Source organism: Hemitrygon akajei, unplaced genomic scaffold (assembly GCF_048418815.1).
Source record: "Hemitrygon akajei unplaced genomic scaffold, sHemAka1.3 Scf000115, whole genome shotgun sequence".
Taxonomy (NCBI): Eukaryota; Metazoa; Chordata; class Chondrichthyes; order Myliobatiformes; family Dasyatidae; genus Hemitrygon; species Hemitrygon akajei.
In genome coordinates, this window is record NW_027332001.1 from 1640835 (window position 1) to 1661068 (window position 20234).

At 45.2% G+C, this 20234-nt stretch overlaps 1 protein-coding gene, 1 long non-coding RNA gene and 1 pseudogene across 2 annotated transcripts in view; all 3 read left to right on the forward strand.

The window, feature by feature from the left end:
- The window catches only part of LOC140723492 (uncharacterized), a 53355-nt gene that overhangs the window by 19118 nt on the left and 14003 nt on the right, over positions 1 to 20234 (forward strand). The window lies entirely within an intron of this gene.
- On the forward strand, positions 198 to 6860 carry LOC140723476 (uncharacterized; annotated as a pseudogene).
- Positions 16767 to 19135, forward strand: LOC140723474 (uncharacterized). The gene is made up of 3 exons (XR_012097909.1): positions 16767 to 16788; positions 17675 to 17772; positions 19103 to 19135. It is a non-coding gene; the product is annotated as an uncharacterized lncRNA (long non-coding RNA).

The following is a 20234-nucleotide window of genomic DNA, read 5'->3' on the forward strand; positions in this document are numbered from 1 at the left end:
TTTCTATACACACACGAAAAAATGAGGTATGGACATAGAACAGGTGCTTGCAGAAATGTTTAATGGCACCGTGATTACCCATAGGGCCATGCGTTAAGAATTTCGCCGGCGCTGAAGCGCCAATGAACTGCGCAGGCGTCAGGCTGAGGACGTCCCCGAGTATCACGCATGCGCGCAGTACACAGAAGGCCTTGAAAATGTCGGCTGCGGGTAAGAGTGATTCTCCGTGTTTTTAGCTTAAACACCGACTTCGGGATAATTCCTTTGAATTTCTGACACCGTGGCCAACAATCCCGGGACAGTCCAGCCCTCTTCCCTCTCTCTCAGCCCCACGATCCGTACACGGGCCCCGGGGAGCTTCCGGTTGATGAGGGAATGGGAACCGATGGATCTCTCAGACAGAGCTGAGCTCCAGCTGTCTAAATGTAAGGATTAGGAACTCAGAGAAAGGGAACAAAATCTTTTACATCAGCAGTTCAGAAAATCAGCATTAGTACTCTTTTCCGTAGATTGTGTGTTGTTTGCTCTACCTCCTCTTGCTGTGGACTTTTCTACCGGTGAGAACATGTTTTGTCCAATTCTCTCTGTGTACGTAATGATATCAAACACCTTTGTCTTGGGCAACAAGTAGCTTTCACATCACACATGTGCCAGACTCCGGTGAGACAGGCTACTGCCCTCCCCTTCATATACCATCACTGAGTCCACCACCGTCAGTCATTGGGGGAGGGTTCAGAGGAAATATTTATGTAGAATACAGAAACTAGTGATGCCTGTTTGCATTTTGGTGATGCAAGAGTTGCTGGAGAATTTGCAAGTGGGAAGAAGTGGCGTGATATTTGGAAATCTGACTTTTTAAAGCATAATTTAGCAAGGAAACCACATACGGACAATGTGCAAAAACTTTGGTGAGAAAATCCTCCATTTCCTGTTACAGGCCTGCTACATAGGTTGTGTGAGAGTGCAGATGAACTCGATCAAACCCAGAGGAGATCAAAGTTCCTATTGACAGTGATTTGCTAGCTGTTAAGATGAATACCTCTCCATATAAAATTCACTGTGCACATCTTGTCACTGGGTAAAAAATACACAGTACAAGATTTATCTTCACACTGGTTATTATAAGTTAGAGGGGAGATTATTACAAATTAGAGAGGTATTGGAGGGAAGGAGGGGAGACCTCCAGTGTCCCTGATGCCCTCACCTACAAGATGTGCATCCAGCTGCAGTTTGTAACCCTGCACTTCAATGAGCTGCAACTTGAAATGGGTGAATTCCAGATCATCCAGCAGTTGGAGGGGGTGATAGATATGGCATGAAGAGAGGTGAGTTACACCCAAGGTGCCGGACACAGGAAACTGGGTGAGAATCAGGAAGGGGAATGAGGTTAAATAGCCATCGCAGAGTACTCTAGTGGCCATCCCCCACAACAACAGGTGGATCACTTTAGAAACTGTTGGGGGGAATTACCTGGCAGAGGAAAGTCAAAAGGCTGATAGGGGATTCGTTAGTTAGAGGAACAGAACAAGAGGGGACGAATATCCTAGTGGTAAGGCTTGCTAGTGGTAGTGAGCAGGGGAGGGGGTGATGTGGTTAAAATAAGTTGTAGGGGGAATGGGAGCCAGAATGACAGAACAGATAGTGGAGAGGGTGAATTGAATTGACTTTAATAGATACATACTTCATAAACATGAGGAGTGGAAATCTTCACGTTACATCTCCATCTAAATGTGCAATGTGTAATTTATGGTAATTTATAATAGATAGTTTGTACATAGGACAGTCAATATAACATCGAAATGCAATTGTATCAGCATGAATTAATCAGTCTGATGGCCTGGTAGAAGATGTTGTCCCAGAGCCTGTTGCTTCTTTTGCTGTGATACCGTTTCCTGGATGGTAGCAGCAGGAACAGTTTGTGGTTCTGGTGAATTGGGCCTGTTTGTCCCTGATATTTGTTGGGCCCTTTTTACACACCTGTCCATGTAAATGTACTGAATCGTGGAAAGTAGATTGTGCAATGTATAATTTCCTTGTTTATATTTAGAGACATTTTTTGGTGTATAAAATGATGAGGGGTATTGAGTGTGTGAGTGGCCAGAGGAGTGTTTTTTTTTCCCCAGGGTTGAAATGGTTAATGCCACTTTTGCACACTCCCATAGACCCTTTGTCCATCTCCTGAGTAAATAGAGAATGGAAAAATATTTAAGATCTCCCCCATCTGCTTTGTTTCCACACGTGGATTGCCATTCCGGTCTTCCAGAGGACCAACTTTGTGCCTTGCAATCCTTTTGCTCTTAATCTATCACTAGAATCCCTGAGGATTATCCTTCACCTTTTCTGTGACAGCAACCTCATGCCATCTTTTAGCCATCCTGATTTATTTCTTATGTGTTCTCTTGCATTTCTGATATCCATAAGAAACTGACTGCCTATCCCTGTTATGCAATTCCATTTTGTGCTTTACCAGGGTCTCAATATCTCTTGCAATCCAAGTTTCCCTGCAGTTTCTATCTTTACCTTTTATTCTGACATACCTGCTTACTACTTTCAAAATTTCGCTTTGAAGGCCTCCCATTTACCATGCACACTTTTGCCACAAAGCAGCTTGTCCCAATCCACAGTTGCCAGATCCTAGTGTCATAATTCCAGGTGTTGATCATGCCCTGAACACATCCGCCTTTCCTACGCTGCTCCTTGTATTGAAATATACAGGGCTCAGCATATTCACTGCACCATGCTCAACGTTTTCATTCCTGACTTTGTCTGAGGCCTGAACAACATCTGTCTCCACAACCTCTCCACTCTCTGTTCTGTTATTCAGGCTCCCATTCCCCCTGCAACTTTAGTTTAACCCTCCTTACCCCCACCTCCCACCATGCAGATCTATCACCCCTTTGGCCGTCCTCTCCCAGATCAATAAAAAGGAGGTGCATACCAGGTACAGGCAGATAGGAACAAATGGGGTACTTATGAAATACAGGAAATTCAAGTGAACACTTATGAAAGAAATAAAAGAAGACATGAGGTTGCCCCAGCAGACAAGGTGAAGGAGAATCCTCAGGGATTCTGCAGATATGTTAAGAGCAAAAAGATTGCAAGGGAAAAAAAGTAATTCTCTGAAAGATCAGAATGGTAATCCATATGAAGGGATAACATAGAGTTGGGGAGATTTTTTTGGCATCCGTATTTACTCAAGAGATGAATACAGAGTCAATAGAAGTGAGGCAAAGCCGCATCAACTTCATGGACCCTGTACAGATTACAGAGGTGGCGGGGTTTGCTGTCTTGAGGCACATTAGTGTGGATCAATCCCCAGGGCCTGAGAAGTTGTTCACTAGGACCCTGCGGAAGACAAGTGCAGAAATTATTGGGGCCATAGCACAGATATTTAAATCATCCTTAGTGACAGGTGAGGTACTGGAGGATTGGAGGACAGACAATGTTGTTCTGCTGTTCAAGAAAGGCTGTAAAAATAAACTAGGAAATTATACATTGGTGAGCTCGACATCAGAACTGGGCAAGTTATTGGAATGTGTGTGCAGGAAGCAAGTATATACTGTAAGTATTTGGATAGGTGTGGACTGATAAAGGATAGACAGCATGGCTCTCACCAATCTTATAGAGTCTCTCGAGGAAGTTATCAGGAAAGTGGATGAAGACAAGGCAGTGGATGTTGTCTACATGGACGTTAGCAAGGCACTTGACAAAGTGTCAGATGGGAGGTTGGTAAAGAAGGTTCAGTCACTCAGCATTCAAGATGAGACAGTAAATCGGATGAGACACTGTCTTTGGGAGAAGCCAGAGTGTGGTAGCAGATGGGTGCCTCTCTGACTGGAGGCCTGTGACTAGTGGTGTGCCACAGGGATCAGTGCTGGATCTGTTGTTGTTTGTCATCTATATCAGTAATCTGGATGTTGGTGTGGTTAACTGGATCAGCAAATTTGTGGATGACACCAAAACTGGGGGTTTATCGGACTGCGAGAAGACTATCATGGCTTGCAGTGTGATCTGGATCAGGTGGGAAAATGGTTTTAGAAATGGAAAATGGAATTTAAAGCAGACCAGTGTGAGTTGTTGCACTTTGGTATGACCTACCAAGGGAGGTCTTTCACAGTGACTGGTCGGGCATGGAGGAGTGTTGTAGAAGAAAGGGACCTGGGAATACAAGTCCTTAATTCACTGAAAGTGGTATCACAGGTAGATAGGGATGGAAAGAATGATTTCAGCCCATTGCCCTTCATGAACCAAAGTACTGATAATAATAGATGGATGTTATGTTGACTTCTAGAAGACATTGGTGAGGCCTAATTTGAAGTATTGTGTGCAGTTTTGGTCACCTACCTACAGGAAAGATGTAAAAGAAGTTCAGAGAGTTCAGAGAAAATTCACAAGGACGTTGCCATGTCTGGAGGACTTGGGTTATAAGGAAAGATTGAACAAATCAGAACTTTATTCCTTGGAATGCAGAAGATTGAGGGGAGATTTTATTGTGATAGAGAGGCACAGATAGTGTTAATGCAAGCTGACTTTTTCCACGAAGATTGGGTGGGACGACAACCAGAGGCCATGGGTTAAGGGTGAAAGGCGAAATGTTAAGGGGAACATGAGGGGAAACTTCTTCACACAGATGGTTATCCGGCTGTGGAATGAGCAGCCAGCACAAGTGGTGCATGCGAGCTCGATTTCAACATTTAAGAGGTTTGTGTTGGGTACCTGGATGGTAGAGGTGTGGGAGTGGGCTGTTTAAATAGTTCAGCACAAACTAGATGGCCCAAAGGGCCTGTTTCTGTGTTGAAATTTTCTATGATTGTGACAAGAACCTGAAATAATACAAAAATTCACTCTAACCCCTTTTGATAGCTCTGTGAACCAACCAGTCATTTCAGCAGGAATTTTTTATATGACGTTAAAACTGTGGCACTTTAAGTTAATAATACATAAAAGAAGATCCCAGCTGCACGTCTAGAAAAACTATTTGTGTGAGAGTGTTTCAGTTACTGTGGGGTGAGGAACCCATGCAGCTCAGTGGGAACAGGGAATAATACCAATGGAGAGAGTAAAACTGAGCCAAGGCACAGATTGGAGATGGCAGAAATGCCCCATTCTTATAGAGACAGGAAGAGCATCAGAGAATTGATGGTCATTCCAGATACCAGCACTCTGCCCAGTCAGAAGATGATATCTCTGTCCAACTTTCGTTGAACCTCACTGTAACAGTGTGATACCAGATCAAACCTTGGCAACTCAAGTAATCTCATCTGAAATGTTGTCCTACACCCATTGATGGATTTCGTAAATCTTTTTACAGGTTAAAAATGAGAAGGAATTCATCTCCAGGAAGCTCAAACACGGCACACCAGTTAAGAAGTGGAGCAAGGAATCCAATTGACCACCCTTCCTGCTCAAACTGTGGGGAGGGATTCACACGGTCATCTGACCAACTCGCAAGCCCATCATTTTACACAGGAGAAAGGCCTTTCACCTGCTCAGACAGTGGGAATGGATTCACTCGGTTATCACAATTGAAGGTACATCAGCAAGTTCACACTGGGCAAGGCCATTCACCTGTTCTGTGTGTGAGAAAGGGGTTCAGTCGGTCATCCCACCTGTGGACACACCAATCAGTTCACACCACACTGGGCAGAGGCTGGTCATCTGCTGAATTTCTGGGAAAGGATTCACTCAGTCATCTGACCTAATGGCTCACCAGCGAGTTCACACTGGGGAGAAGCCATTCACCTGCTCAGAGTGTGGGAAGGAATTCACTGATCCATCCAACCTACAGAGTCACCAGCAAGTTCACACTGGGGAGTGGCCGTTCACCTGCTCAGTCTGTGGGAAAGGATTTACACAGTCATCTACCCTACTGGTACACCAGCGAGTTCACACTGGGGAGAAGCCGTTTCCCTGCTCAGTCTGTGGGAAAGGATTCACTCAATCACACCACCTACAGAGTCATCAGCGAGTTCACAGTGTAGAGAGAGGCCGTTCACCTGCTCAGAATGTGGGAAGGGATTCACTCAGTCATCCACCCTCCAGAGTCATCACCGAGTTCACACTGGGGAGAAGCCGTTCACCTGCTCAGTCTGTGGGAAGGGATTTACTCGGTCATCCCAGCTACGGAGTCACCAGCGAGTTCACACTGGGGAGAAGCCATTTACCTGCTCAATCTGTGGGAAGGGATTCACTCGGTTAGCTAACCTACAGAATCACCTGCAAGTTCACACTGGGGAGAAGCCATTCACCTGCTCAGTCTGTGGGAAGGGATTCACTCGGTCATCCACCCTACAGGATCACCTACGAGTTCACACTGGGGAGAGGCCATTCACCTGCTCAGTCTGTGGGAAGGGATTCACTCATTTATCCACCCTACAGAGACATCAGCAAGTTCACAATGGGGAGAAGCCGTTCACCCTGGGGAGAAGCCGTTCACCTGCTCAGTCTGTGGGAAGGGATTCACTGTATCATCTAACCTACTGGTACATCAGCGAGTTCACACTGGGGAGAAGCCGTTCACCTGCTCAGTCTGTGGGAAGGGATTCACTCGGTTACCTAACCTGCAGAGACACCAGCGAATTCACACTGGGGAGAGGCCATTCACCTGCTCAGAATGTGGGAAGGGATTCACTCAGTCATCCCACCTACAGAGTCATCAGCGAGTTCACAGTGGGTAGAAGTCGTTCACCTGCTCAATCTGTGGGAAGGGATTCACTCAGTCATTCACCCTACAGAAACATCAGCGAGTTCACACTAGAGAGAGGCCCTTCACCTGCTGAGAATGTGGGAAAGGATTCACTCAGTCATCCCACCTACTGGCACACCTGTCAGCTCACAATGGGGAGTGGCCATTGTTATGAATCCCTAGGTTTTGTTTGCTGTGCACTGTCATTTTAAGAGAGAGAGATAGAGAGATTAAGAAGGCAAATCAGTCTGACTTGCAGCTTGTTTACATCGCGTGCAGCTTGTTTAGTTTTAACCGAGGACACAGACACTCAGAGTCAGGCGGAGACGAAGGAGGAAAAATGGAAGGATCAAAACCAGGGAACTAGTGGTCAAGGGTCACTGTTTGGAACTTTCCTTTGCCCATAAGGGTGGGTTAATTATCGATTCACCGTACATCGAATATGTGGTTGTCACCTTATTTGATCCATAGGAGTGGATCTGATTTGGGGTATCCTGTGGAGACCACTTATGTGTTAACCCTTGCCTGGCTGTGGTGTGGTAATTCATTTGAAGATGATACCCCTTATGACAAGACAATTCGGGTGATAATTAGTATGTGGATTTGGAAGGATGACAGATAAAATCTACAGCGACTGTTGGTCTCGTTTTACCACCATGGAACCTGTGGAATACGACATAATTGCCTTCTCTCAACATTTACCCTGGATTACAAATATCTCTCTCATCACCTATTCTGTGGTTGAACTGAACTTTCATACTTTACCATCTCAAGACTCCAAGCCTTGTTTCCCACGAGCTCAATAGTTTGGGAGTTATATTTATACACATTTATACACATAACACTCACGAGGAAATCTGCAGATGCTGGAAATTCAAACAACACACACAATATGCTGGTGGAAGACAGCAGGCCAGGCAACATCTATAAGGAGAAGAACTGTCGACGTTTCAGGCTGAGACCATTCGTCAGGACTAACTGAAAGGAAAGATACTGAGAGATTTGAAAGTAGTGGGGGGTGGAGGAAATGTGAAATGATAGGAGAAGACCGAAAGCGGTGGGAAGAAGCTAAGAGCTGGAAAGGTGATTGGCGAAAGTGATACAGAGCTGGAGAAGGGAAAGGAGGCCTCGGGAGAAAGAAAGGTGGGGGGGAAGCACCAGAGAGACATGGAAAATAGGCAAACGATTAAATATGTCAGTGATGGGGTAAGAAGGGGAAGAGGGGCATTAACGGAAGTTAGAGAAGTCAATGTTCATCCCATCAGGTTGGAGGCTACCCAGCCGGTATATAAGGTGTTGTTCCTCCAACCTGAGTTTGGATTAATTTTGACAGTAGAGGAGGCCATGGATAGACATATCAGAATGGGAATGGGACGTGGAATTAAAATGTGTGGCCACTGGGAGTAGTCTGTTGCTGCTGGTTTGTTTCTAAAGTGTTACGGTTTGTAACAAAATGGTGCCTGCGCCTGGGATATGAACAAATTTAAGGATTGATTTAATATCAACTTCATTGAGGAAATCTCTTTTGATTTATTTGTGTGTGGAAAATCAGCAGCAATGGATGTTGATAGATATCTGGAAGTGTGAACCTCTCAGGCATTAGAGGACACCAGAAGGATTGAGTTGTTGAGTATTGCTAAAACGTTAATACTTGCTAAGGTGAAATTGACAATGAGGAGGGCACAGATGCAGAGGATAATAGCTGAACATTATGTATCTGAGGGTGTGTTTAAAGTGGAGGAGTTGGAGTTTCCTGAAAGAAAACCTACTGAGCTTGAGCTCCAGTACAAGTTAGAAAAATTAAAGATGGAGGCTCCGGAAAGGCAGAGGCAGTTTCAGGCTGGAGAGGCAGAAAAGCAGAAAGAAAATTATCTTACAAAGTGTAATTAAGAGGAAGGCTTAGCAAGCCTATTCTGCTTTGACAGTTGCTGAAGCAGCTTATTATTTATTTATTTATGCTGCCCCAATCATCGCAACTGGGCTATAAATGTGCAGGAGCATAGTGTGGTTCAGTGCTTTGCTCAAGGACACACACGCTGCCTCGGCTGAGGCTCGAACTCATGACTTCCAGATCGCTAGTTCAACACCTTAACCACATGGTCACGCACCACACATTATGACATAGTGAAACAGGCTGTGCTCAAAGCTTACGAGTTGGTCCCAGAAGCAGACAGGCAAAAGTTTAGAAATTTGAAGAAATCTGTGAACCAGACCTATATGGAATTTGCTTATGAGAAATTTGTGTGTATTGACCGCTGGTGTACATCTGAACATGTAATTGATGATTTTAACAGCTTGAAAGAGTTGGATTTAATTGAAGAATTATGTCCCTGATGACATAAAGACGTATTTAGATGGAAATGATGCTGCCACTATGCAGGAATCTGCTGGATTAGCAGATCAGTTTGCTTTAACTCATAAAGTTATGTTTACCCTGAATAAGAGTTTCCAAAAGGCACTTGTCAAGTTGTGGGTAAACCGAATGAGCTCACCCCAGTGGCCTGTACCTGCATTCGGTGAACCCTTTTCCAAAGTTATAGTGGATTGTGTTGGCCCATTGCCAAAGACTAAAGCTGGCCATCAGTATCTGCTAACCATTATGTGTCCTGCATCCAGATTCCCAGAGGCAATACCTCTCAGAAATATTAAAGCTAAAACTGTGGCGAAGGCTCTTACCAAGTTTTTCACATTATTCGATTTGCCTAAAGAAATCCAGTCTGATCAAGGATGTAATTTTACATCTGGATTATTCCAGCAGGTAATTTCTGAACTGGGAGCAAAACAAATTGCATCATCTGCGTACCATACAGAATCACAAGGGGCTTTAGATAGATTTCATGCTACTCTCAAAACAATGATTAAGACATATTGTGTTGGAAATGGAAAAGACTGGGATGAAGGAATACATTTGCTTTTGTCCACAGAAAGATAGTCAGTACAGGATCACTACTCCATTTGAACTTGTATTTGGTCGCAGAGTGACCTTTGACATTGTTAAAAGGAACGGTGGATTGATGGGGATGTACATTTTAACTCGTTAGACTATGTTTTGAAGTTCAAAAATAAACTACACCAAGCCAGTAGTCTCGCGAGACAAAACTTAAAGATTTCTCAAAACAAAATGAAGTGTTGGTTTGATAACAGGGCTGGCGAAAGAAAATACCAGGTGGGAGATAAGGTGCTTGCCTTATGTTAACGAATCCACTTCAGGCGAAATTCAATAGACCGTATGAAATAGTCTCTCAAATTAATGATGTGAATTATGTTATTAAAACACCCAACCGACGTAAACTAACACAGGTGGTACACATAAATATGATAAAGCCTTTTTTGACAAGCAGGTACCATCTGTGTGTGTTGTTGTCAAAACAAATGAAACTGGCAACCCTGAGAATGAAACAATTGACTCGTCTGAGACTTTTCACAAGCCAAACATGGTCCCAGTTAGGCGAATGAACTTGGTTGTTCCAGAAAACATTGATAACAAGTTGGCTCATCTGCAGCCAAAGCAACAACAACAGCTGAAGGAAGTAATTCTGAAGTTTAAAGATTTATTTCCCGATGTTCCCAAGCAAACCACGGTCATAGTACATGATGTAGATGTTGGTGAAGCCAAACTGATTAAACAACACCCACTGCGCATGAACGTAGAAAAGTGTAAATTGGCTGACCAGGGAATTGGGTATATGCTGGAGAATGGTATTATTAGGCCTTCAAAATGTGATTGGAGTCACCCTGCATTATTGTGCCCAAACCTGATGGTATTGTTAGGTTTTGCACTGATTATAGAAAGGTAAATGCAGTAACAAAAACAGATGCCTATCCTATCCCTAGGGTGGATGATTGCATCGATAAGGCTGGAAAAGCTAATTTCTTACAAAGATTCATCTGTTGAAAGGGTATTGGTGTGTTCCATTGACGGACAGAGGTAGAGAAATTTCTGTGTTTGTGACACCATCTGGATTGTATGAATACAATGTTTTGCCTTTTGGAAGAAAGAATGCTCCAGGAACATCCCAGAGAATGACTGATTTTGTAATTCGAGGGTTAGAACACACAGATACCTATATTGATGACTTAGTTACAGGGAGTGGCACTTGGGAACAGCATATCTCTGCAGTAGAAAAGCTATTTGACAGGCTTTCCTAGGATAACCTTACAGTTAACTTGGCTAAGAGTGAATTTGGCCATGCCAGTGTGACCTCTATTGGCTATGTTGTAGGTCAAAGCAAGTTGGCTCCTGTTCGGGCAAAAGTCCAGGCAATTTCTCAAGTTCCTATTCTGACTGCTGAGAAGGCTGCTGGAAGGTTTCTGGGAATGGATTGATATTATCGTAAGTTCTGTAAGTACTTTGCTGCTATCGCTCTTCCTCTGACCAATCTCCTGAAGAAGGGTGAAAAGTTTGTTTGGACCGAGCCTTGTCAGAAGGCATTTGATTGATTGTTATCAGTATTTCAGATTAGGCCAATCAATGTAGTGCTGTCAGCAAATTTAATTAGCAGATTGGAGCTGTGGGTGGCAACACAAGTCATGGGTGCACAGAGAGTAAAGGAGAGGGCCAAAGAGACAACCCTGTGGGTTATGTGTCCTGAGGGTCAGAGAGACAGAGGAGATGGAGCCCACTGTTACCACCTGCCGAGGATCTGACAGGAAGTCTAGGATCCAGCTACACAAGGCAGGGTGAAGGCCGAGGTCTCTGAGCTCCTTGTCAATACTTCACACCTTCGTCTGGCTACTGCTCTGCCCATGACTGCAAGGAACTGCAGAGAACTTTGGAGAGCAGAGAACATCAGAGAAACAAGCCTCCACTCTATGGACTCTTCCTACACTTCCCCTACCTCGGAAAAGCAGGCCATGTACTCAAAGAACCTCATAAACTGGACATTCTTGCTGCAAACCCGCTCCCACATTGGCGGAGAGATACAAAAGCCTTAAAGTGCGTAACACCAGGCTGAAGGACGGCTTCCTGTCTGTGGTTGTAAGCCAAATGAATGATAAAATGGACTCGACCTCACAATGTAACTCGACGTGACCCTGCACCATATGTCTATCTGCACTGCACTTTCTCTGCAGCCATAATGCTTTGTTTTGTCGTATATCAGCTCAATGTACTGTTGTAATGTATCCATCTGTGTGGATGGTACATCAGGCAGGATTTTCATTGTAGCTCAGTACATGATGATAATAAACAAATTTCCCATTTTAATTGTGTGGAAATATTAGACAGACTGAGCTTCTGCTCTGGAACCACAGAAGGAAACTGAACTGTTGCCATTTCTGTGGAAAGCAAATATATGGAAAATGCTTCAATCTCACATTACGATCTGCAGTAACTGGGATCAGGTGACTGGTGGTGGGTCTCCCATATCAATATCAGAATCAGGTTTAATAGCACCAGCATATGTCATGAAATTCGTTGTCCCTGTGGCAGCAGTAGATCCTAATTCATAACAAAAGATTTTAACAACTGTGATTTAAAATAAGAATATACATATATATAGTACAAAAATGGAAAAAAATATAATAAGCTATTTTAATTGTGTGGAGCAATTTGACTGACTGGGTGTTGCTTTGGAAATTCTGAAGTGAAGCTGAACTAAATTTTGCACATTTATGAGAAGCTCAGATAAATAGAAAAGGCTAAATTCTCACATAAAAGGGTCAGACACCCAGAAACATCGGCTGCACTTCAGCACGTCGAAACAGTGAATGAAACATGCAGAAACTTTTGCAGAAAAAAAACATTGTCCACCCACAATGAGAGGACGTGACAGATCCGGATCTCACTGACTTGTCTGAACGGGGAAAGATGAAGCTACACGGACACGTAGAGCAGTGACCCGCAGATGCTGCAGATCTGCAGAAAAACATGAACGGGAAACGGGATCAGGTGACGGGTGGAGGGTCTCCCACCTGAACCGGTGAGACTGCTCCTCTCCCCTCACACGCAGCCCGACCCATCCACCGCATTCCCCACATTATTCCATATTTACCCCAGATACATGATTATTTTTCCACACCATATCTTCCCCGATCCCTTTCCCTCCACCTCCAGGTCACAGAGTCACCGGCTCAATTCCCATCCAGGTCCAAAACATAATTCAGACCCAAACAGGAAATGTTCACGTTTCATTTAAATCAGTTCTGTGTTTATAAACACTAATTTCTGTTCACATTCCTCCGGACTCAGTGGACAGGAACACTGAAACATCAAGTGAGAATCAGCAGGAGGTGGCCATTCGGCCCCTGTAACCATCAACAAGATGGCGGCTGCTCTTATCCACATGTTTCTTTCTATTCACCGCCCTTGGAGTGGAGACATTTCCCCTCATTTCAGTCCCAGACAGTCCATTCCTGTTTCAGAGACTGGGATCCCTGGTTCAGCCGGTAATGATGTTGTGCATTTCAATATGTTCACCTCTCAGTCCTCGATTCCCTAAATGAAAGGGTTATCACATTTGATCTTTCTTCATATGATGACCCACCACGCCAGAGATCAGTCTGGTGAATCTTCATTGCACTCTCTATAACAAATACTCTCTAACCTCTTTGTTAATCCTCTATGGAATTAATTTCCATCTTCTGCAGCCCCGTGTTGCCCCAACCACTCACCTCCCACCCCTATCACTATTTCCACCTTCCCACCTCCCCCCTCACCTGGATCCACCTCTCACTCCCCAGCTCTTGCCCCATCCCCACCCCTCACCTCTTTTCTCTGACTATTTCCCGTCCACTCTCAGTCCAGAGGGAGGGTCTCGGCCCGAAATGTTGACGGTCCATTTCCCTCCACAGATGCTGCCCGACCCACTGAGTTCCTCCGGCAGTTTGTTCTTTGGTCTGTATAACCCGTGTTAGTGTGGGGAGCGGGATTTTACACCATATTCCAGGTACAATCTCAACAAAGCACAAATAATTGTCACTTTGTCCGGACCATCGGCCCCGCTTGCAGGGCAACAGTCTGCCGGTGTTTGCCCCCAATGTGGTGAATCCCTCTGCTCGACACCACCGTGGGCTCAGACATTTCCACAGATGATCCCCTCCTGTCCCACCGGGACAAACATCCTGTCCGCCCCCTCTCTCACCATCTTCATCCTTTCAATAAAATCCCCCCTCCCCGGGGAGCCGGCATCAAACCGACGGGCCGAGCGGTCTCCTCCTACCTCTCGGCGATACATCAGACTCCGGTCGCAGGAGACGCTTCACAAACGCCCCAACTTCCCTCGGAGGGAAATGGAAATAAATCAGAAAGCGGACATTTACTTTGAGGTTTTCTCCGCTCTGATGAGGCGGTCGGCACTCGAGCGGGAGACAGACTCAGCGGGGTAACGCCCACTCAGCTTGTCCGCCTCCACGACTGGTTGTAACCGGTGATTGGCATCGCTTCGCACCAATGGGAGTAGCGCAGCTCCTGAATCCTCTGTTGACAGCGGTGGGGAAGGGGCTGGTCACGTGATTATTAGCCCAGCCGTTAAACCGATAAAGCTCGAGCACAGCAGCGCGTGGGTGACGTAAGACAACGCGCACGTGAGGGAAGATCCCGGTGTCGGGAGCCCGTGTGTGACGTCAGGCGTGTGAGGAGGAGCTGTGTGACGTCACCTGTGGGAGCGCGCTGGCATTTAAAAGCAACTTAATGGACTTTTCGGTGGGACAACAACATTAATGACGGGTTTCATCACTGAATCCAGTGTTGTGGGATGTAAAGTCCCCTGTTATGTGTCCGGCTGTGCCGTGTTGTAGGTGGAGTGGGCAGCGTGGTGTTTGTCTCGATTCGGGTCACAACACCAGAATTGCCAGCGGGGTCCACACACAGTGTATTAGTCAACAGAAAACCTCTCGTCCCTGCAGTCTTTGTCTCCTGGTGAACTCAACACCCTGACAGTGTGGACCATAGATACCCCTTCCTCTCAGAGTCAGGGAATCACTCAGACAGCTGATCGCTGAGAGGAATTATATTTATTGTTCATCAAAGTTCGCCCAGATTCGTTTGGACGGATTTGATGTGGAGTTCGGGGTGTCACAGTGAAAGGGCCGGACGGCCGAACTCTCTCCGTTGTCCAAACATCCTTCCAGGTGAGGCGACACTTCACCTGTGAATCTTCTGGGGTCGCCTGTTGTGTCCGCTGCTCCCGATGCGACCGCATCTACACTGGTGACACCGGCTCCTCCGCAGTTGTGCAGGGTAGGAGTGTTTTTTTTTTATCGGGGGTCGATATTATTGTTCCCTTTTGTGCGGAGGGGTGGGTTTTGAGGTTTGATGATTGGGATCCCGTTCTTCTTGATCTGGGGGGTGGAGTGGAAGTTTGATTTTTCCTCTGTGAACGACTTTCATGCTTTCTTTGTTTCGTGGTTCTCTGGAGAAGAAAAAAAAAACTCAAGAGTTTTTTATGGACACCTGCTCTGATAATAAATTAACCTTTGAACTATCCGCTCCGAGCGGGACTTCCCGGTGTCCAAACATTTTCATTCCGATTTCCATTCCCGTTGCTACCCGGCCTGCTGTGTTCGGCCAGCATTTTGTTTGTATTGCTTTGGATTTCCAGGATCTGCAGACTTTGTCGTGTTTGTGATTTACCTCTCCGAAGAAACCACAACCAAAGGAGTTGAATGACTTCAGACCTGTTGCCTTGACGTCGCACGTGATGAAGACCATGGAGCGGCTGATAATTCAGAATCTGAGGCCACAAACCAGGCACGCCCGGGATCCGCTTCAGTTTGCGTATAAGGAGAAGGTGGGAGTGGAGGATGCTATCACGTATTTGCTGCACAAATCACTCTCTCACCTAGATGGGGTCAGTTGTGCTGTGAGGATCACATTCCTTGACTTCTCTAGTGCCTTTAACACCATCCAGCCCAAGATCTTAAGGTACAAACTAACAGAGATGGGAGTAGACTCTCACATGGTGGATTGGATAGTGGACTACTTGACAGATAGACCTCAGTATGTGCGGTTGGGAGACTGTAGGTCTGACACGGTGGTCAGCAGCACAGGAGCGCCGCAGGGAACCGTACTCTCTCCGGTCCTGTTCACCCTGTACACATCAGACTTCCAATATAACTCGGAGTCCTGCCATGTGCAGAAGTTCACTGATGACACGGCCATAGTGGGGTGTGTCAGGAATGGACAGGAGGAGGAGTATAGGAAACTGATACAGGACTTTGTGATATGGTGCAACTCAGACTACCTGCGTCTCAATATCACCAAGACCAAGGAGATGGTGGTGGACTTTAGGAGATCTAGGCCTCATATGGAGCCAGTGATCATTAATGGAGAATGTGTGGAGCAGGTTAAGACCTACAAGTATCTGGGAGTACAGTTAGACGAGAAGCTAGACTGGACTGCCAACACAGATGCCTTGTGCAGGAAGGCACAGAGTCGACTGTACTTCCTTAGAAGGTTGGCGTCATTCAATGTCCGCAGTGAGATGCTGAAGATGTTCTATAGGTCAGTTGTGGAGAGCGCCCTCTTCTTTGTGGTGGCGTGTTGGGGAGGAAGCATTAAGAAGAGGGATGCCTCACGTCTTAATAAGCTGGTAAGGAAGGCGGGCTCTGCCGTGGGCAAAGTACTGGAGAGTTTAACATCGGTGGCTGAGCGAAGGGCGCTGAGTAGGCTACGGTCAATTATGGAAAACCCTGAACATCCTCTACATAGCACCATCCAGAGACAGAGAAGCAGTTTCAGCAACAGGTTACTATCGATGCAATGCTCCGCAGACAGGATGAAGAGGTCAATACTCCCCAATGCCATTAGGCTTTACAATTCAACTGCCAGGACTTAAGAACATTTTTAAGCTATTATTAATGCTTTTTGAGTTAGTTCTTACTGAGTTAAGTATTGTATGTAATTAGTTTTTGCTACAACAAGTGTATGGGACATTGGAAAAAAGGTTGAATTTCCCCATGGGGATGAATAAAGTATCTATCTATCTATCTATCTATCTATCGTTGTTCCTCTGGCCCCCGGCCACTGGAGGCGCTGTGCGGATCTCCGGCCGCAGGCAACGATTAGCAGACCTCCGGCCACCGGTGGCGCTGCGGAGAAACGCCTGTTGAACGCATGCGCGGTGCGGACTGCCGCTTTTGGCGGTTCTCCAATCCGAGCAGGGGTGAGTCGGGAATGATCCCAGTGTTGTGTAAATGTGGGCCGGTTACATTGGGAAAGAGCCGGGTCCGAGCTCTACCGGACGGCTGGAGCAGGGGTGCAGTGGCAATTTTTTAGCTGCCGGATCTGTACGGGGGGAGGATGTTGGTTGATTGATAAGTTCGTGGCCTAAGTTAGAAGGCCTGAAGTTATATAACTCTCGGTACCTGCACGTGTAGTTCAACTCTTTGAGTGATTATGCAGAAAGTTTGAAGTTAATAACTTCTGTAGTATTTCTGTTTCACATAATTGAAAATTGCTAGGTTTTGTAAAATTGACTCCTTCTACCTTGGGTCACGAACTTCTCAATCACTTCTAATTTGTGACACCCAATTTGTGTACCTGCTCATTTCATGTACTGGGCAACTGCCTTGCCCCATTCGTGTAATGAGCAGGTACACAAATTGGGTGTGACAGATATAGGGTTTCCTATAATGTCAAGCAGTAAACCAAGATGAAAGAAATATATGAATTCCAGGGCTCCACAGAAATATAGTGATAGTTAAGACATTAACAACATTACAGCCTATCACTACATTTCAGTGTATAACTGGTACAATTAAGCATATAATACTTAATAATATGACAAAGTATTGCATGGTTGCACTTAACTGATTATCATAGAATATAATTATCAAGCAAGTAAAATAACTTTGTTTGCTTAGAAGCCAAAGGTTTGTTAGTGAGAAAAATTTACTTTAGGATTAGCGAGTAATCCACGGACCACCACAGATGTAGCCTCACTAATACGACTGAGTCAGAGCAGACGGCAGGGCCCGCAGCGCTTAGCAGTGTTCCTCAGAGGTATAAAAATAACAGAAATAAACCAATTCATTTTTTTACACTTTTAGCCACCTAAATTGGAACCAAGTAATCAAGTATGAAAAAAGAACCTCTGATGAACTATTGCTAAAGCCACGAATATTGGTAAATATTAGTCTCAAAAGTGGTAAGTTGGCAACTCTGCCTCGTACAGTTTCTCTCGGAGAAATGGTTGGACGGGAAGTGTACCTGTGAGTGTTGATACTCACAATATCGTCACACATTGAGTGTTACATGGTTAAACCTTAACAGATCCTGTTTAGTCTTTAAATATATAAAAAGTTAAAGAAGCTTGAATCTTTACATAAATTATTATCGCATCTATACGAATAGAAAATTTGGTATGTTGGTAGTGATAAATGTTAACAGGGGAGGAGAGCAACCATTTGGGAGGTTTGGAAATGTGTTTTGTCTCATTCATTGCCTCACTAAATTACTCTTTTTCCTATCAACACAAAGAGAAAGAGAGCCTCTTTCCCATCAGCTACAGTTGGTGGAGCGAGGCCAAGGGGTTGATCTGCTATTAATGATAGTTGAAATGACATAAAATTTGCTTAAAGCCTAGAAATGTCTTTTTTCCCATTTGGCTTGTAAAACAAAACTAAATTTATCCAGGTGTCGAAGAGGATTTTGGATGATTAGCTTGTGTATTTGATCAAAATCAGGACGAAGATAAGCGAGCAGTGAATTTTTCTTTCATTGTTTTCAAATTTAAAACTTAGGTTTCGATGTTCATTCCTTGCTTAATATAGCTCCGTCCTGAAATCCAATGGTACCCATTGGAAAGAGCAGAAAAATGCTTACACTTCTGTGCAGGTATTTCCCAGCTTCCTAGGACAATGGATTGAGCGAGAAGGAATTTCACAAATGCCTAAATAAAAAACAGTCACAGCTCCAGGATTTCACCAAAAGCGATCAAATATCCTAATGTTAATAGTGGTATTTTTCCCCACCAGCCAACACCCCCGCTTCCGTAAAATTCCCTCTATTTAATATGCGGCCTTTGTTAAATTCCCCGCTTGTTTATTTTGACTTTTTTACAGAGGTGTCGGAGCGGCGCTCTGGTGAGCTCTGGTAGCACTGCACCCCTGAATGTATGAGACAGTACAGTGTTAAATGCAAAACCCTGACCAGTGTCGATGATCAGAGGGATCTTAGACTCCAAGCTCATCGCTCCCTGAAAGAGACTGCACAGATTGATCGGGTGGTTAAGAAGGCAAATGGCGTGGTTGTCTTTATTAGTTGAAGCATTGAGTTCAAAACTCATGACGTTGTGTTGCAGCTTTGTAAAACTTGTCAGCCCACATCTGGAGTGTTTCATACAGTTCTGGTTGCCCCCATTCTCGGAAGGATGTCGGGGCTTTGGGGAGGGCGCAGAAGAGGTTTACCAGGACACTGCCTGGATTAGAGGGCATGAGCTATAAGAAGGGGTTGCAGAAACGTGTTGTTTTCTCCAGAGCGGCGCAGGCTGGGGTGAGACTGGATGGACGTTTATCAGATTACAAGAGGAATAGATAGATTGGACAGAGGGTATGTTTTTCCTGGGGGTTGAAATGTCTGACACATTTAAGGTGAGAGGAGATGTGAGGGGCAAGATTGTTTATTTCCACAGAGTCCTGGGAAGCTGGAGTCCATGCCTGGGGTGTTAGACCCCACCAGTCATGTGATCCTATTTGCCCCTCCCATTTAACCGCAGATGTAACGATCTCTTTGTGCATGTTCACAATCTCCAGATGGGCGGTCACTCATCCTCCAACTCATCTCGCTTCCTGGAGCTTTATGGCGGTTGTGTCTTCTCCCGGACTGGGGTGGGTGAGAAAGGAGAACGTCCCAGGTTGTGGGGATCTTTGATTTCACTGCCTGCTTTACCGAGGTACTGGGAAGTCTAGGGGGGAGAATGGTTTCTGTGATGTGCCGATCTGTATCCAAAGGTCTCTGCCGTTCCTCACAGTCACGGGCGGAGCAGTTACCATGCAAAGCGTGAAGTGTCCGGATGGGAAACTTTCTATGGTGTGCTGATAAAAATTTGGTGAGGGTCAAAGTATATCTGGCAAAGTTCTTGTTGTTTTTGCTAATTCTGTCATTTTAGAATCTTTTGTACCATAGTATGTACTATTCATTCAGTTGCTGGAGGACCATCAGTGATCGTCCTTGATCCCTTCTCCCACCTGGTTCCATCTGCTCATCTTGTTCAACCTCTGTCCAGTCTCCTCTCACCCCCCAACCCCACTTCAGTGATATACATCAACCATCTGGGTCATCCTCAGTCCGCCTTGTATCCCACCTCCTCAATGTTATATATCAGCAAACTTTCTTCCAACCCTTGTCTTCATTGTGAAGTGTTCTTTTGTACCTTTGTCCTCGCTGAGTCATTTTCAGAATCGGTTATTGTCAGCTGGAATGCCGGAGGGTCATCAGGTCCCAGTTCTGTTGTGCATTGGTGTGGAGGTGCTAGTTTATGAACAGTGACGGACTGACACACTGCAGCATTTTACTGGCAGCAAAGAGTACTGGGAGAGTTGGTGCTTGGGCTCTAATCCTGTGATCGGTATTCCAGGCATATGGAACTGCTGGTGTTCTGGCTTTGAC